Below are 16012 nucleotides of genomic sequence, written 5' to 3' on the forward strand. Positions count from 1 at the left end.
ATATACCCCTCCACCCATCCTCCATTCGTGGAGAGAGCCATCAGAACGTGCCTACACTTTTAGCATTCAGTTTCTGAGAGAGAACTACCTACACATGTGTTGAGACCAAGATATTCCAATCCAACCACAAGAATCTTGATCTCTAGCCTTCCCCAAGTTGCTTTCCACTCAAATCATCTTTCCACCATATCCGAATCTGTGTGAGAGAGTTGAGTGTTCGGGAGACTATAATTTGAAGCACAAGAACAACGAGTTCATCATCAACACACCATCTATTACCTTTTGGAGAGTGGTGTCTCCTAGATTGGTTAGGCGTCACTTGGGAGCCTCCGCCAAGATTGTTGAGTTGAACCAAGGTGTTTGTAAGGGCAAGGAGATCACCTACTTCATGAAGATATACCCAAGTGAGGCAAGTCCTTTGTGGGCGATGGCCATGGTGGGATAGACAAGGTTGCTTCTTCGTGGAGCCTTCATGGGTGGAGCCCTCCGTGGACTCGCGCAACCGTTAGCCTTCGTGGGTTGAAGTCCCCATCAATGTGGATGTACGATAGCACCACCTAACGGAACCACGCCAAAAATCTCCGTGTCTACATTGCGTTTGCTCCCTCCAAACAACTCCCCTTACCTTCATATGCAATGATTTACATTCCGCTGCTATACTCTTAGAATTGCATGTGTAGGTTCATTGCTTGACTTGTGATAAGTTGCTAAAATGTGCCAAGACTTAAAATTGGGAAAAGGCTAGATTTTTATTTGGTCAAGTAGTCTAATCACCCCCCCCCCCATACATACTTTCGATCCTACAAGTGGTATCAGAGGTTTGGTCTCCATTTTCCTTGATTTCCATAGCTTTGGTGATCATAGCCATGGTTTCATAACCTAGGAGAGTATGGTGTCTAGCGAGGGAAATTACCACCATAGAGGTCCTTACTTTGATGGTACTAATTTTTCTAGTTGGAAGCATAAGATGAAAATGCATATTGTTGGACATAACCCCGCCGTTTGGGCTATTGTGTGTATTATCTTGCAAGGTGAATTCTTCGATGGGAGAGAACCAAATCGGGAAGCAACCCCGGAAGAATTGAAGATGCTGCAATACAATTTTCAAGCTTGTGATATCCTCTTCAACGGATTGTGCCCCGAAGAATTCAACAAAATTAGTCGTCTTGAGAATGCAAAGGAAATTTGGGATACTTTGATTGATATGCACGAAGGTACCGACTCCGTGAAGGAATCCAAGTTGGATGTGCTTCAAAGTCAGCTTGACAAGTTCAAAATGAAGGATGGTGAAGGTGTCACTGAAATGTACTCTAGGCTTGCTATCATCACAAATGAGATTGCTGGCTTAGGAAGTGACGAGATGACCGACAGATTCATCATCAAGAAGATCCTATGAGCCTTGGATGGAAAATATGAAACCGTGTGCGCATTGATCCAAATGATGCCCAATTGTAAAGATCTCAAGCCAATGGAAGTCCTTGGTAGAATTGTTGGTCATGAGATGTCACTCAGGGATAAAGAAGAGCTTCACAACAAGTCTAGTGGTGCTTACAAAGCCTCATGTGATGCTCCTACATCATCAAGTGAGAAAAAAGTCTTCAATGAGGAATTGAGCCTAATGGTGAAGAACTTCAACAAGTTCTCCAAGAGTAGAAGCAAGGAAAGAAATTCCAAGTCAAGGTCTTACAATGACAAAAGATCTTCTAGTGGTGAGCATAATTGCTACAATTGTGGAAGACCCGGACACTACTCCAATGAGTGTACAACTCCCTACAAAAGAAGAGAAGACTCACCTAAAAGGAGAAGTAGAAGAGAAGAATCACCTCCAAGAGAGAGAAGGAGTAGGTATGATTGTTATGAACGAAGAACCTCTCGCAGAAGCAAGGATTCGGAAAGGAAGGACAAGTCATCAAGGAGCTACACAAAACAAAGACATCAAGCTCATGTTGGTGAATGGGTATCCGGCTCCGACTCCGACCATCACTCCGAGAGAAGTTATCACTCCAACTCCGAATATACTCAAGATGAAGGTGTTGCCGGTCTAGCACTTGTGTCAACCAACTCCTATGACATATCTGACTCACCAAATGAAGGAATTGGAAGATGATTCATGGCTAAAGGCCCAAAGGTATCACACGCCGAGTATGTTGATTTAAATAGTGATGAAGATGATTTTCTAGGTGATGATGATTTACTTGTTGACAACTCTAGTGATGAAAACTATGATGAACTTGCTATTAATCATGTTAATCAAGATAAAATAAATGACAATGATAAGAGGGAGATTGAGCATCTAACTAAAGAACTAAACACTCTTAAGTTAGCTCATGAAACTACCTTAGAAGATCATCAAGAGCTTTTAAAGACTCATGAGAAGCTATGCTTTGAAAAGCTTAACCTAGAGCAATAGCATGGGTTCTTAAAAGCAATCAATGATGATCTTCGTAAGAAAAGTTCTTCTTACATTTCCAAGTGTTTACTCTTGTCTACTTACATGCCACAAGTAAAATCTAGAAACGAGAGTAAGAAAGATTCTTATTCTAGTATTAACAATAATCATGCTAAATCCAATATTGTTGCTTCTAGTAGTTCTCTTGATTCCACTAACGATTCTCTTAACCAAGTTAAACTTGAGCAAGAAAATAGCTTATTGAGGGGAATTATAGAGAAAGGTGTTTACAAGAGCCTTGCCGGAAGTAAGCAATTTGAGGAAATTGTACGCAAGCAACGAAGGCACTGGAAGAATCAAGGTGTTGGTTTTGAACGAAAGTTCAATGCCAATGGAGTTGAGTGGGAAGAAGATCAATACCCCAAGACGAAGTTTGTTCCGCAACAAGAGAAGTATGATCCTACTTCCTTCAAAGGAACACAAGCTCAAGATGATCTTCCACAACAAGACCACAAGCAAAAAGGCAAGGACAAGCTTCAAGAGGAGATTGATGCATTTGAAGAAGCTCCCAAGGCCTTGGTCAAGTGGGTTCCCAAGACTACTTCAAGTTCTACTTCATTAAGTACAACCACAACTCCAAGGATTCCCAACAAGTTGATGTGGATCCCGAAGAAGAAGAACTAGAGTGTTCTTGAGGGTGACTCTGCCAACATGCTTCACTCATACCATTTTGGCGAGAACAAGTGGAAGCAACTTCCACATCTTGCACTAGTTTAGGGAGTCACAAACCCTCTTGTTGGTAAGAAAAGGGACAAGGTAATCTAATGCTTATGGACATCATCTTGTGTGTACTTCACTCTATGTCTATGGATGTCCTTGTTTGTTCCTTGTGGGACTAACCCATGTAGTTATTGAAAGTGCAACTCACTCCAATGGATTGCTCCAAATGATCTACATAAACATTGAGCATCCACATCGTCAACATCTCTATGAAGTCATCGTCGACAACACCCAAGGTTAGTTCATCCCTCTTAGGGGGGATATCACATCTAGGGGCGGACTTTACTCTAAGAATTGAGCTAAAGCAACTCTAATGGTGTGAACACAACAATGCTTTATGTAAAAGTGGTAACCCCACTTGTGCTTAAATAATGAGTATTACCTACGATCAAATGTTCTCATGTGACTCCTCAGTCAATATACTCATATATAGATGACCTAGTCATCGCCAATTGCTTGATAGATGCTAGAGTGTTTGTGCATGCTTTGCCACATATTTCATTTGCCATCTTATTGTGTGAGCATGTTGATTGCATATTTTTGTCATTCAAGGACATCCATTTGTTGTTTTGATTGTTTGGCCTTTTCTTTTTGCCAAATGGATGGACAAGAATGCCTAAGAACTTCCTCTAGCTATGTATCCTTTTCTTGTCTCAAACTCTATTCAGGCTACATCACAAAGTTTGATCAAGTCAGATTCGAACCCTTTGGGCGAGGAGCACTCGGAGTCACCGATTCGTCATAGACAAACTTCCAAAAGATCTATGTGTATTTCGGTCTAACCGATTCATCCCTTTCGGTTAAACCGAGTTCATTGAGTTGATCTAGGTTTTCAATCTCGGTGCAACCGATTAGAACCATTCGGTCACACCGAGTTGCAGTAACCGCTTGCGATTCTGCATCTCGGTGCCACCGAGTTGTTCCACTCGGTCACATCGACAGGGTCATGATATATATACCGACGGGTCAAATTTTGGAAATTACTCCGAAACCTTTCGCCCGCGTGTGTCCTGCTCTGCTGACTCAAGTCTCCGGATCATCCCCTCATCGCTAGGGACCTCCCGTTGCTGGTCTCCGTCGCTGTCAACGAGAATCTTCACCGCCGTTGCCGCCGTAGCGAGATCATCACCAAGTTAGGGTATGAGTTCGATCCTTTGTGCAATCTTTTCCTCCGAATCTTAGCACAAAGTCACTGCCATCATTCTTACCACGTATGAGATTATCCTATCTAGCAAAAACTCCCTTTAGATTAGTTTTGATTAAAAATTTAGGGTTAGCTTTCCGCCGAACTCATCTCGGACCGACCGAGTTGTAGAAATCGGTCTCACCGATTTGGCTTAGGCCATTGCACTTGTAACTTTCGGATTGACCGAAACTTGCAAATCGGTGTGACCGAGTTCAACTCTTAGTGAAACCCTAGCAACCTTGGACTCACCGAGCTGTGTCCCAGTCTAACCGATCTCACTAGTTCAGACTCCAATATAGCTTTGGTGGCACCGAGTTTAACAAATCGGTAGCTCCGAAATGCTTTCTGTGGAAAACTAAAGCGAAGTTTTTGACTCAATTATTTTGGAAAATCTCTACACTTTGTGATGCTCATCCACGCTATCTCATCTATATCTATTCACAGGGTTAGCTCTCAGTTTGCAGTGTGAGAAATGTCTGCTCAGAGTGATAGCCAGAACACGTCTGAGGAGCAAGTTAACCTGAGTGAGGGCACTAGTCCCTCTGACAGCTATGACGAAGGAAGCAGAAGTACTCCTAGCAACCTGTCTAAGGCTGCTACTAGGCAGAGGGAAAAGAGAAACTCAGACTCTGAAGATGAGGAACATGTTGCTGCCGAGGAAGAAGTCAGCTCAAAGAAGAAAGCGGTTAAGAAGGAATTTGGCACAACTACCTCAACAAATCCTGGTTTGAATAAGAAGGCTCCTGCCAAGAGAGTGCCCACTTCAAAGGCCAGAGCCTCAACTCTTGAAGCCCCCAAATCAGCTGTTGAAGAGGCTGATGGTAAAGGCAAGAAGAGGAAGGAAAGGGCCAAGAAAACTATGGCAAGAGTGATTGGAAAGCCCTCAATGATGATTCAATCTGATGAGGAAGAATAGGATGCTGCTCTAGCATCAAAGACTCAAAACCTGATGGGGGATGCCATCAAGTTTGGGGCTGCCTCTTCAAAGCCCAAGACTAATCCCAAATCTACTGCTCCAGCCACCAAGTCTGCACCAAAGAGGAGGACAAGAAATATTCCTGCTGCTGAGAAGAACAAGGCCCCAGTGCCTGAAGTGGAAGAAGAAGAGGAAGATGGATCCCAACTGCTCATAAAGTTAAAGCCCAAGATCCCTGATCACGATGATACACATCCAATGGCTGAAAACATGAAGATAAGGAAGGATGCATGTCTCTTACTATGGAGACAGTCAAATCCCTATGCCGCAAGGAGAAAAACTGTTGTAGATTACATGTTCCACACTAAGAAACAGCAGGACTTCTATGAGACCGTGCTCCTGGACAAGAAGCCCATTGTATGTGACATGAAGTGGGTTGACTGGGAGTACATCGACAACAATGAAGACCACTTCCCCGGAGTTCATGAGAGCTTCAGGATGAATGGAGTTGATGCCTTTTTGGGTCATAAATTGACCAAGTGGAATGATGAGCTCATTATGCAGTTTTATTCAATAGCTCACTTCTACCCAGATGGCAGGATTGTTTGGATGTCTGAGGGTACAAGGTACCAGTCAACAGTTGTTGAGTGGGCCAAGCTGATCAATGCCCCTAAAGAGCATGAGCATGGCACATATGTGTATGCCAAACCAAGGAAGGGACATAACTCCATGGCACATATGTACAAGGAGATTCCAGATGCAGCTTTGGAACATCACAAGTTTGGCTTTGTCTATTTTCTCCTGTCAGGTCTGCCTACTATCAATACTGAAGAGGCTTCACAAGTTTTCCTCAAGGCAAAACAAGATCAACTTGGATATCTTATTCAAGCCACTTTGAGGATAGAGAAAGGATTGGCCACCCTGACTCAGAATCAAGAGAATCTTGAAAGGATCATTGAAACAAAGTTTTATGATCTAGACTTGAAGGTCACAGAGATGCAAACAGCTATTAAGCACCTCCAGGATGAAGCCGAAGAGAGGAAAGGTGAAAGTGCAACTATCCCTGGGTGGTTTTGGTAATTCCTAACAACATATAGCTCATTGAGCTAATGTTATTTCAAGATAAATATTTCAGGAAAGCTCAATGATTGGCATGGCATGGATTAGAAAGTGAACCCCTCACAATGCTACGAACAAAGGATTGGCTCAAGCTCAAAGCACAAGACTCTACATTTTTCATTTTAGTGATCGAAGATCACATTGACTCCATAGGAAAAGCCAATACTATCAAGAGCGGATGAGGTGTTGCTTAATGGCTTGCTTGCTCAAAGTGCTTAGTGATATGCTCCAAAGCCCTCAACCACTTTCTCACACCCACATATGTCCCAAACCAAAAATTCAAACTCGGCCCCACTGAATCTTTATATCCGGTGCCACCGAGTTCTCTTGACATAGACACTGCCAGAAACCCTAGTCTTTTCAGTCTCACCGATAGGGATCTCGGTCTCACCGATATGGGATTGTAATCTCTCTGTTTCCCTTTGTAACATATCAGTCCAACCGAGATGAACGATCGGTCCCACCGAGATTGCAATGCAAACTCTCTGTTTTCCTTTTGTAACGTTTCGGTCCAACCGAGATGAGCGAATCGGTCCCACCAGTTTGCCTGGCCAACTCTCTAGTTAGTCTATTACCAAAATCGGTCCCACCGAGTTTGTGTAATCGGTCTCACCGAGATTACGTTATGCCCTAAACCTAACGAAATCGGTCCCACCAAGTTGCCGTGTCGGTCCCACCGAAAATCCTAACGTTCACATTTTGAACTAAATCAGTCTGACCGAGTTCTCTGAATCGGTCCCACCGAGTTTGGTGATTTGTGTGTAATGGTTAGATTTTTGTGTGGAGGCTATATATACCCCTCCACCCACTCTTCATTCGTAGAGAGAGCTAACAGAACATGCCTACACTTCAAACATACATTTTCTGAGAGAGAACCACCTACACTTGTGTTGAGGTCAAGATATTCCATTCCAACCACATAAATCTTGATCTCTAGCCTTCCCCAATTTGCTTTCCACTCATATCTTCTTGCCACCAAATCAAATTCTGTGAGAGAGAGTTGAGTGTTGGGGAGACTATCATTTGAAGCACAAGAGTAAGGAGTTCATCATGAACACACCATTTGCTACCTCTTGGAGAGTGGTGTGTCCTAGATTGGTAATTTTTCACTTGGGAGCCTCCGTCAAGATTGTGGAGTTGAACCAAGGAGTTTGTAAGGGCAAGGAGATCGCCTACTTCGTGAAGATCTACTCGAGTGAAGCAAGTCCTTCATGGGCGACGACCATGGTGGGATAGACAAGGTTTCTTCTTCGTGGACCCTTCATGGGTGGAGCCCTCCGTGGACTCGCGCAACCATTACCCTTCGTGGGTTGAAGTCTCCATCAACATGGATGTACGATAGCACCACCTATCGGAACCACGGATGAAAAATCTCCGTGTCAACATTGTGTTTGCTCTGTCAAACTCCTCCCTTTACCTTCATATGCAATTGTTTTACATTCCGCTGCTATATTCATAGAATTTCATGTGTAGGTTGATTGCTTGACTAGTCCAAAGTTGCTAAAATCTGCCAAGACATAAAATTGGGAAAAGGCTAGATTTTTATTTGGTCAAGTAGTCTAATCAGCCCCCCCCTCTAGACATACTTTCGATCCTACAAGTGGTATTAAAGCTTTGGCCTCCATTTGCTTTGATTTCCATAGCTTTTGGTGGACATAGCCTTGGTTTCACAACCTAGGAGAGTATGGCGTCTAGAGAGGGAAATTACCACCGTAGAGGTCCTTACTTTAATGGTACAAATTTTGCTTGTTGGAAGCATAAGATGAAAATGCATATTCTTGGACATAACCCCGCCGTTTGGGATATTGTGTGTATTGGCTTGCAAGGTGAATTCATTGATGGGTGACAACCAAACCGTGAAGCTACCACGGAAGAGTTGAAGATGCTGCAATACAATCCTCAAGCTTGTGATATTCTCTTTAACGGATTGTGCCCCAAAGAATTCAACAAAATCAGTTGTCTTGAGAATGCAAAGGAAATCTGGGATACTTTGATTGATATGCATGAAGGTACCGACTCCATCAAGGAATCCAAATTGGATGTGCTTCAAAGTCAACTTGACAAGTTCAAAATGAAGGATGGTGAAGGCATTGCTGAAATGTACTCTAGGCTTGCTCTCATCACAAATGAGATTGCCGGCTTAGGAAGTGAAGAGATGACCGATAGATTCATCATCAAGAAGATCCTAAGAGCCTTGGATGGAAAATATGATACCCTGTGCACATTGATCCAAATGATGCCCAATTACAAAGATCTCAAGCCAACGAAAGTCATTGGAAGAATTGTTGCTCATGAGATGTCACTCAGGGATAAGGAAGAGCCCCACAACAAGTCAAGTGGTGCTTACAAAGCCTCATGTGAAGATCCCACATCATCAAGTGAGAAGCAAACCTTCAGTGAAGAACTTCAACAAATTCTACAAGAGAAGGAGCAAGGAAAGAAGCTCCAAGTCAAGATCCTACAATGACAAGAGATCTTGAAGTCGCGAAAGAAATTGCTACAATGGTGGAAGACCCGGACACTACTCCAATGAGTGTACGGCTCCCTACAAAAGAAGAGAAGATTCTCCCAAAAGGAGTAGAAGAGAAGAATCACCACCAAGAGAAAGAAGCAGTAGGGATGATCATTATGAACGAAGACCCTCTCGGAGAAGCAAGGATTTAGAAAGGAAGGATAAGTCATCAAGGAGCTACACAAAAGGAAGACATCAAGCTCATGTTGGTGAATGGGTATCCGGTTCCGACTCCGATCATCACTCCAAAAGAAGTTATCACTCCGACTCCGAATATACTCAAGATGAAGGTGTTGCCGGACTAGAACTTGTGACAACTAACTCGTACGACATATTTGACTCACCAAATGAAGGAATTGGAAGATGCTTCATGGCTAAAGGTCCAAAGGTAACACACCCCAAGTATGTTGATTTCAATAGTGATGAAGATGATTTGCTAGGAGATGATGATTTACTTGTTGACAACTCTAGTTATGAAAACTATGATGAACTTGCTATTAATCATGCTAATCAAGATAAAACGAATGACGATGATAAGAAGGAGATTGAGCGTCTAACTAAAGAACTAAACACTCTTGGTTAGCTCATGAAACTACCTTGGAAGATCATCGAGAACTTTTAAAGACTCATGAGAAGCTACGCTTTGGAAAGCTTAACCTTGAGAAAGAGCATGAGTTCTTAAAGGCAATCAATGATGATCTTCGCAAGAAAAGTTCTTCTTATATTGCCAAGCGTGTGCTCTTGTCTACTTACATGCCACAAGTTAAATCTAGCAACAAGAACAAGAAAGATTCTTCATCAAGTAGTAACAACAATCATGCTAAATCCAATGTTGTTGCCTCTAGTAGTTCTCTTGATTCCACTAATGATTCTCTTATCCAAGTTACACTTGAGCAAGAAAATATCTTATTGAAGGGAATTATAGATAAAGGTGTTTACAAGAGCCTTGCCGGAAGAAAGCAATTTGAGGAAATTGTCCGCAAGCATGGAAGGCACCGGAAGAATCAAGGTGTTGGTTTTCAACGAAAGTTCAATGCCAATGGAGTTGAATGGGAAGAAGATCAATACCCCAAGACGAAGTTTGTTCCTCAACAAGAGAAGTATGATCCTACTTCTTTTAAAGGAACACAAGCTCATGATGATCTTCCACCACAAGACCACAAGAAAAAAGGCAAGGACAAGCTTCAAGAGGAGATTGATGCATTTAAAGAAGCACCTAAGGCCTTGATCAACTGGGTTCCCAAGACTACACCAAGTTCTACTTCATCAAGTACGACTACAACTCCAAGGATTCCCATCAAGATGGTGTGGATCCCGAAGAAGAAGAACTAGAGAGTTCTTGAGGGTGACTCCACCAACATACTTCACTCTTATAATTTTGGCGAGGACAAGTGCAAACAACTTCCATATCTTGCACTAGTTCAAGGAGTCACAAACCCTCTTATTGGTAAGACAAGGGACAAGGTAACATAATGCTTTCATGGACATCATCTTGTGTATACATCACTCTAAGTCTATGGATATCCTTGCTTGTTCCTTGTAGGACTAACCTATGTAGGTATTGAAAGTGCAACTCACTCCAATGGATTGCTTAGAATGATCTACATCAACATTGAGAATCCACATCTTCATTACCTACATGAAGTCATCATCGACAAAACCCAAGGTTAGTTCATCCCTCTTAGGGGGGATATCACATCTAGGGGGAGCTTTACTCTAAAATTGAGCTAAAGCAACTCTAATGGTGTGAGCACAACAATGCTTTATGTAAAAGTGGTAACCCCACTTGTGCTTAAATGATGAGTATGACCTATGATCAAATGTTCTCATTTGACTCCTAAGTCAATATACTCATATATAGATGACCTAGTCATCCCCAATTGCTTCATAGATGCTAGAGTTTCTGTGCATGCTTTGTCACATATTTCATTTGCCATTTTAATTGTGTGAGCATGTTGGATGCATATTTCTATTGTTCGAGGACATCCTTTTGTTGCTTTGATTGTTTGGTTTTTTCTCTTTTGCCAAATGGATGGACAAGAATGCCTAAGAACTCCCTCTAGCTATCTATGATTTCCTCGTCTCAAACTCTATTCATGCTACATCACAAAGTTTGATCAAGTCAGATTCGAACCACTCAGTGTGAGGAGCACTCGGAGTCCCCGATTCGTCATAGACTTAAACTTCCAAAACCTCTTTGTGCATTTCGGTCTGACCGATTCATCCTTTTCGGTCCTACCGAGATCACTTAGTTGATCTAGGCTTTCAATCTCGGTGCAACCGATTAGATCCTTTCGGTCACACCAAGTTGCAGTAACTGCCTGCAGTTTTGCATCTTGGTGCCACCGAGTTGTTCCACTCGGTTACACCGACAGGGTCAGGTTATATATACTGTCGGGGTCAAATTTTGGAAAATTTTCCGAAACCCTTCACCCGCGCGTAACCTGCTCTGCCTCTTCGGGTCTCCGGATTGTCCTCTCGTCGCCAGCGACCTCCCGCCGCTGGTCTCCGCCGCCGTCAATGGCAATCTGCTCCGCCGTTGCCGCCGTAGCGAACACTCGGCGCTCTAGGGTAAGTGTTCGACCCCTTGTGCTGTCTTTTTCACTCCGATTCCTAGCACAAGGACAATGCCATGTTTCTTTCCACGATTGAGATTGATCCATCCAGCTAAAACTTCCTTAGGTCTAGATTGATTCGAAAATTTTAGGGTTAGCTCTCCGCAGAACTCATCTCGGACCGACCGAACTGTAGAGATTGGTCTCACCGATTCAGCTTAGGCCATTGCACATGCGCTTTTCGGTCTGATCGAAACATACAAATCGGTGTGACCGAGTTCAAGATACTGTGAAACCCTAGCAATCTCGGTGCCACCGAACTGTGACTCGGCCCAACCGAGTTCACTAGTTTAGGTTCCAAGTGTTGCTTCGGTATCACCGAGTTTGTCAATTCGGTAGCTCCGAGATCACTTCTGTAGAGAATTAAAACTAAGCTTTTTGACTCAATTGTTTTGCAAAACCTCTGTACTTTGTGATGCTCATCTACTCTACCTCATCTACAACCTATTCACAGGGTCTGCTGACAGTTTGGCTGAAGATGTCTGATGAAAGTGACAGTGAGAACAAGTCTGAAGAGCAGGTTCAGATGAGTGAGGGCACTAGTCCCTCATGCAGCTATGATGAGGGCAACAGGAGCACACCTAGCAACTTGCCAAAGGCAGCTACCAGGACAAGGAAGAAGAAAACCTCAGATTCTGAGGATGAGGATTATGTGGCTGTTGAGGATGAAGCCACTTCAAGGAAAAAGGTGCTGAAAAAGGAGTATGGCATAGCTGCTGCAAGTAAGACTGGAATGAAGACAAAGGCTCCAGCAAGAAGAGTTCCAATGTCAAAAGCCAGAGCCTCCACTCAAGAAACAATGGAGTTCACTCTTGAACCCAAAGAAGGAGGTGAAGGCAAGAAGAGGAAAGAAAGGGTCAAGAAGACCATTGCCAGAGTTATTGGCAAGCCATCAATGATGAGAGATGATGAAGAAGAAGAGGATGCTACACCAGCACTCAAAAGCTCAGAAGCTTATGGGAGATGCTATAAAGTCAGGGGCTACTCCATCTAAGCCCAAGTCTGCTCCCAAAGCTCCAACTCAAAAGTCTGCACCAAAGAGAAGCACTAGAAACATTCCAGCTGCAGAAAAGAACAAGGCCCCAATGCCTCAAGTTGAAGAAGAAGATGATGAATCCCAAGTGCTAAGGAAGCTCAAGCCCAAGATCCCTGACCACAATGATGCACATCCTGTTGCAGAAAATATGAAGATCGGGAAGGATTCAGGACTAAGATTATGGAGACAGTCTGATCCATATTCTGTCAGGAGAAGAACTGTTGTGGATTATAGGTTCCACACAAAAGAACAACAAGACTTTTATGAGACTATCCTGCTTGACAAGAAGCCCATTCTCTGTGACATGAGATGGATTGACTGGGAGTACATCAAGGAGAATGAAGATCACTATCCAGGAGTATATGATAGCTTCAAAGCATGTGGAGTTGATACATTTGTTGCCCAGAAGCCCACCAAGTGGAATGATGAGCTCATCATGCAGTTTTACTCCACAGCTCACTTCTATCCAGATGGAAGGATAGTTTGGATATCTGAAGGTACAAGGTACCAATCCACTGTTGAAGAAAGGGCTCAGTTGAGCAATGCCCCAGAAGAACATGAGGATGACTTGGATGTTTATGCCGAGAAGAAGAAAGACCACAACACTATGGCACACATGTACAGAGAAATCCCTGATGATGCTTTAGAGACTCATAAATTTTAATATGTCCACTTCTTGTTGTCTGGCCTGCCTACCATCAACTAGATCCTAAGGAACACATTGCTACCCAAGTCAGGTGATCATAATATGATCAGAGGACATGCTATCAATTTGCTACATTTGTTTGATGTGCCTCAAAAGTTCAAAGTCATGAGTCTGATTGTAGAGACAATCAAAAGGACAACAGCTGATCAGAAGAGAAGCTATGGGTATGCCCCAGAAATTCAGGAGCTCATCAACTCCAAGATGGGCACAGGAAAATATCTATTGGATAAGGAACACCTGGCCATATACCCTGAATTTGAAGACAACACTATTGTGATGAATGAGGAGACCCCACATCTGTGCAAGCACATGAGAAGAGAGAGAAGGCAAGGGCAGAGAAAGCTGCAAGGATGCCAACTGCTGAAGAGGCATCTCAAGTGCTCTTGAAAACTAAGCAAGATCAGCTTGGATATCTGATCCAATCCACTTTGAGGATTGAGAAGGGCTTGGCCACCCTGACTCAAAACCAGGGGAGCTTGGAGAGGATCATTGAGCAAAAAATCTATGATCTTGATGTCAAAGTAACTAAGATTCAGTCAGCAGTTGAGCAACTTCAGGAGGAAGTGGAGGAGAAGAAGGGGAAGTCAACTACAGATGCTTTTCCTAGAGTGCCTCGAAGCCAGAGGTCTGCTGCAGTGCCAGTCACAGATACTAGAGCTACAGTGTCAGCTCCAGCAGCTACAGCTCCAGTGCCACCTCCAGCAGCCACTCCACCAGCTCCAGCCACATCAACAAAAGCTTTCGTCCTTGGAGTCATCTCTACACCACCTACCGAAGATCAAGCCTGAGAGACGTTTAGCACTATGCATTTTTGAACTTTTTGGTAAATTGTTGCCTAAGGGGGAGAAAAATGTATAGATCATAGGCTTCGAGAGAGAGTGTTGCTTTTTGTATCTCTTGTTTTTGGTTGAACTTCTTTATTGCATGCTTGTGTGAGATACTTTATGTCCTTGTAAGATACTTGTTTGATCATGTGGTTGATCATATGCTACCCTTAATGCTTGTTGGATGATATTATCTCTTATATCCTTATATGATCATTCACTTGCTTAGTGATGAGTGCATGCTTTCAATTTCTATCATTTTGAGCGCTCCACCAAGATGTATGTGACATGGAAGAGTAACCCATGATCCTAATCGATTGTGCATTTGCATTCAAAAGCAAATTTTAAATAATACACAAATTTAGCGGGAGCTCTTGCTTATCACATACTTCTCAAAGCGACGATGTTTTTCAATCTTATTATCATTTGTTGAAGCTTTGATCTATATGTTGTCATCAATTACCAAATAGGTGGAGATTGAAAGTGCAACTATCCCTGGGTGGTTTTGGTAATTCCTAACAACATATAGCTCATTGAGCTAATGCTATTTCAAGATAAATATTTCAGGAAAGCTCAATGATTGGCAGGGCATGGATTAGAAAGTGGACCCCTCACAATGCTAAGGACAAAGGATTGGCTCAAGCTCAAAGCACAAGACTCTACATTTTTAATTTTAGTGATCCAAGATCACATTGAGTCCATAGGAAAAGCCAAAACTATCAAGAGGGGATGAGGTGTTGCTTAATAGCTTGCTTTCTCAAAGTGCTTAGTGATATGCTCCATAGCCCTCAACCACTTTCTCACATCCACATATCTCCCAAACCAAAAAGTCAAACTCGGCCCCACCGAATCTTTCTATCCGGCACCACCGAGATCTCTTGACATAGCCACTGCCAGAAACCCTAGTCTTTTCGATCTCACCGATAGGGATCTCGGTCTCACCAAGATGGGATTGTAATCTCTCTGTTTCCCTTCGTAACATTTCGGTCCAACCGAGATGAGCGATCGGTCCCACCGAGAATGCAATGCTAACTCTCTGTTTTCCTTTCGTAACGTTTCGGTCCAACCGAGATGAGTGAACCGGTCCCACCGAGTTTGCCTGACCAACTTCCTGGTTAGTCTATTACCAAAATAGGTCCCACCGAGTTTGTGTAATCGGTCTCACCGAGATTACGATATGCCCTAATCCTAACAAATTCGGTCCCACCGAGTTGATGTGTCGGTCCCACCGAAAATCCTAACGTCCACATTTTGAACTAAATCGGTATGACCGAGTTCTCTGAATTGGTCCCACTGAGTTTGGTGATTTGTGTGTAATGATTAGATTTTGTGTGGAGGCTACATATGCCCCTCCACCCACTCTTCATTCGTAGAGAGAGCTATATGAACATTCCTACACTTCCAACATACATTTTCTGAGAGAGAACCACCAACACTTGCGTTGAGGTCAATATATTCCATTCCAACCACATAAATCTTAATCTCTAGCCTTCCCCAATTTGCTTTCCACTCATATCTTCTTTCCACCAAATCAAATCCTATGAGAGAGAGTTGAGTGTTGGGGACACTATCATTTGAAGCACAAGAGCAAGGAGTTCATCATCAACACACCATTTGTTACCTCTTGGAGAGTGGTGTCTCCTAGATTGGTTAGGTGTCACTTGGGAGCCTCCGTCAAGATTGTGGAGTTTAACCAAGGAGTTTGTAAGGGCAAGGAGATCGCCTACTTCGTGAAGATCTACCCGAGTGAGGCAAGTCCTCCGTGGGCGACAGCCATGGTGGGATGGACAAGGTTGCTTCTTCGTGTACCCTTCGTGGGTGGAGCCCTCAATGGAGTCGCGCAACTGTTACCCTTCATTGGTTGATGTCTCCATCAACGTGGATGTATGATAGCACCACCTATAGGAACCACGTATAAAAAATCTCCAT

This window comes from Triticum dicoccoides, chromosome 2A, assembly GCF_002162155.2.
Source record: "Triticum dicoccoides isolate Atlit2015 ecotype Zavitan chromosome 2A, WEW_v2.0, whole genome shotgun sequence".
In the NCBI taxonomy this organism is placed as follows: Eukaryota; Viridiplantae; Streptophyta; class Magnoliopsida; order Poales; family Poaceae; genus Triticum; species Triticum dicoccoides.